The following is a 2,954-nucleotide window of genomic DNA, read 5'->3' on the forward strand; positions in this document are numbered from 1 at the left end:
GGGACCCCAATCTCTTCCTTCATCATGTCGTACTGCTCCTTGATGCAGCCTTCTCTGTGGATCCTAGATGAAAAATTCCTCTCACTGGGAAAATTGAGACCTCTGAAAAGGACTTTTAGCATCATCTCTTCTATGGTGACTCCCTGAACTGCCAGAATAAATCAGCTCTACTCTACTGCCCACTGATTTTTTCCTCTGCCTACTCTATCCACTAAGCTGTGGGCCCCTTAGAGTGCTTTGTGCACTGTATTTGACCCTGGCACACTGAAGGCACCAGATGCATACCCCTCTGGGACTGACTCTGGGCCTAGTGCACAACAGGAGAGCAGGGTTGCTGTCTACAGAACCTCATTCATGTCCAAAAGTGACCCCAAAATAGAGACCTGTGGGCAGGATCTGTTGTGTATCCACTTGACTAACCACCAGGAGATTCTGCCTAGATCTTACTTCCCTCCTTTCTCAGCAGGAGACCTGCTGCCTCCTCTTGAAAGGATCTGGGAAGACTAATCCAGCTAGATAGTCTAGTAAAGCTAGTCAGAAAAACAGAGATCCAAAGACAGAGTAGCACACACAAAAAACAGAGAAGAGACAAAGCAGATCAAGAACAGCATGGAGCACACAGGAAGAAGGAGGCCTCTTTCTGTGCCTAGAGCAGCCATGGCTCATGGTCCCAAGAAGCATCTGAAGCAGTGGGTAGCAGCTCCAAAGTATTGGATGCTGGATTAAACTGACTGGTGTGTTTGCTTCTCATCCATCCACTGGTCCCCACAAGCTGAGAGAACATCTTCCTCTCATCATTTTTCTAAGGAACAGAGTTAAGTATGCCCTGACAGGAGATGAAGTAAGACAGATTCGCATTCAGCACTTCATTAAGATTGATGGCAAAGTCCAAACTGATATAACATACCACACCGGTTTTATAGATGTCATCAGCATTGATAAGACTGGAAAGAATTTCTGTCTGATCTGTGACACCAAGGGTCATTTTGCTGTTCATCATATTACACCTGAGGAGGCCAAGTACACATTGTGCAAAGTGAGAAAGATCTTTGTGGGCACAAAAAGAATCCCTCTTCTAGTGACTCATGATGCTCGAACCATTTGCTACCCTGATCCCCTAATCAAAGTGAATGATACCATTCAGATTGATTTGGAGACTGGCAAGACTACCGATTTCATCAAGTTTGACACTGGTAACATGTGTATGGTAACTGGAGGTGCTAATTTGGGAAGAATTGGTGTGACTGCTGAGAGAGAGAGAGAAAGAGAGAGAAAAGGGAGGGAGGGGGGAGGGGGGAAGGGGGAGGAAGGTAAGGGGGAGGGAGGAGGGGGGACGCAGGGAAGGAGAGAGAGAAAGAGATAGATAGACAGAGACATAGAGATAGATAAATAGATTGATCCTGGCTCTTTTGATGTGGTTCATGTGAAAGATGCCAGTGGCAACAGCTTTGCCACCCGGCTCTCCAACATTTTTGTTATTGACAAAGGAAACAAACCACGGATTTCTCTTCCATGAGGAAAAGGAATCTGCCTTAGTATTGCTGAAGAAAGAGACAAGAGACTGGCAACCAAGCAGAGCAGTGGTTGAAATAAATGATATCTAGGTGATATGCCTTGTACTTAATTAAAGAAAATATAGCAGGATGAGGGGGAAAAAACAGCATGGAGGAGAAATTCAAGTATGGAAGGTAGTCAGGAGCAGTCTGGAAGTGACAGATGCAGTGAGCATCTCAGAGGACCCTCAACTCTTTACCTGGGTGCCCAAGGCAGAAAGCAGGAGGCCATTTCCTCCTTGCTCATCCCTTATTCCTCAAACCCAATTGTAGGCAAGACTTGTTCATTTTCCCTCCAAAATATATCAGGAGTCTACCCAGCCCTCTCCATCCCCACAAATGTCATCATCTTCTTTATATATTAATGCATCATCTTCTGTATGTTTCCCTGCCTCTTGCATTGTCCCAACACACTCTGTTAATCTGCAGGAATTTTTTAAACACTGTCTGATTATGTCACTTCCATCCCCCACTCCCTAAATCAAGCCCAGATGCGTTTCCTGGTGTAGAAGGCTTTGCTTGATCTGGGCCCTATACATCACCAAAACCCTAAACCTAGCCATTTCAAATTTTGATCCCAATGTCCAGTGTTCTTTCCTCAGGGGCAACCTCACTCACTGCTCACCCTAGTATCCCTACAAGAGTCTTATCTCTACTTTAATAGTCCACCTATCCCACCCATATCAGAGCTATACTCTAGGGCTCTAACAGTCTCTAGTCCAGGCTGCCATCACCAATATGTCTTACCTTCCTATTTGTTCCTATCTTTGGCCCCTTGGGACCAAGTTCACCAGCCCTAGCCTTATGTTCCCCTGTCCTTGGCATTCCAATCTCTTCTCTATCACCCTTTGTAGCACTTTCTTTATAGGGTCATGGTCCTTCCTATGTTTTCTATTTGCCTTTTTAATAAAAAATGTTATCTGCTAGTTTTCAGTTTGAAAATATATTTAAATAAAAATTAAGTTAAACATGACACCTGTTCTTGTACAAGTGGTACAAGGTCACTGTATGATGGGAGTCTGGGAATTGTGACTTTCACCAACACTTTGGTGATCTTTCTAGATCCCCTCAGACCCTTTTTACTGTTTCTGGGCCTCCCTCTCTGGGGATTGTTATGTGTTGACTTCCAATGGCTGTCTTCTGGTTGCTGGGGCCACTTTACTCAAGTTCCCAGAGAGCCCTCAAATGGTTGGAGGCTTAAGGCCCCAAATGACCCTTAGCCATGATGACTGACTTGTGTGAGGGAATGAGCTCAACTCCTTAATTCTCACTTTGGATAATGCTGATTCTCAGTGCCTAGAATAGAACCTACCACACAGAAGGCACTCAATAAATGTTGAATGAACAACTGTCAATCATATCCTTTAAAATTTCTGGAATTTTTATCATTCTTGGGTCTTT

General features: G+C 44.4%; 1 pseudogene; it reads left to right on the forward strand.

Annotated features, from left to right (window-relative positions):
- The first annotated feature begins 657 nt into the window (after nt 1-657).
- LOC114090381 (small ribosomal subunit protein eS4, X isoform-like) lies at nt 658-1,588 on the forward strand (annotated as a pseudogene).
- The last annotated feature ends 1,366 nt before the right edge of the window (nt 1,589-2,954 follow it).

Source organism: Marmota flaviventris, chromosome 1 (genome assembly GCF_047511675.1).
Source record: "Marmota flaviventris isolate mMarFla1 chromosome 1, mMarFla1.hap1, whole genome shotgun sequence".
NCBI classification, from domain to species: Eukaryota; Metazoa; Chordata; class Mammalia; order Rodentia; family Sciuridae; genus Marmota; species Marmota flaviventris.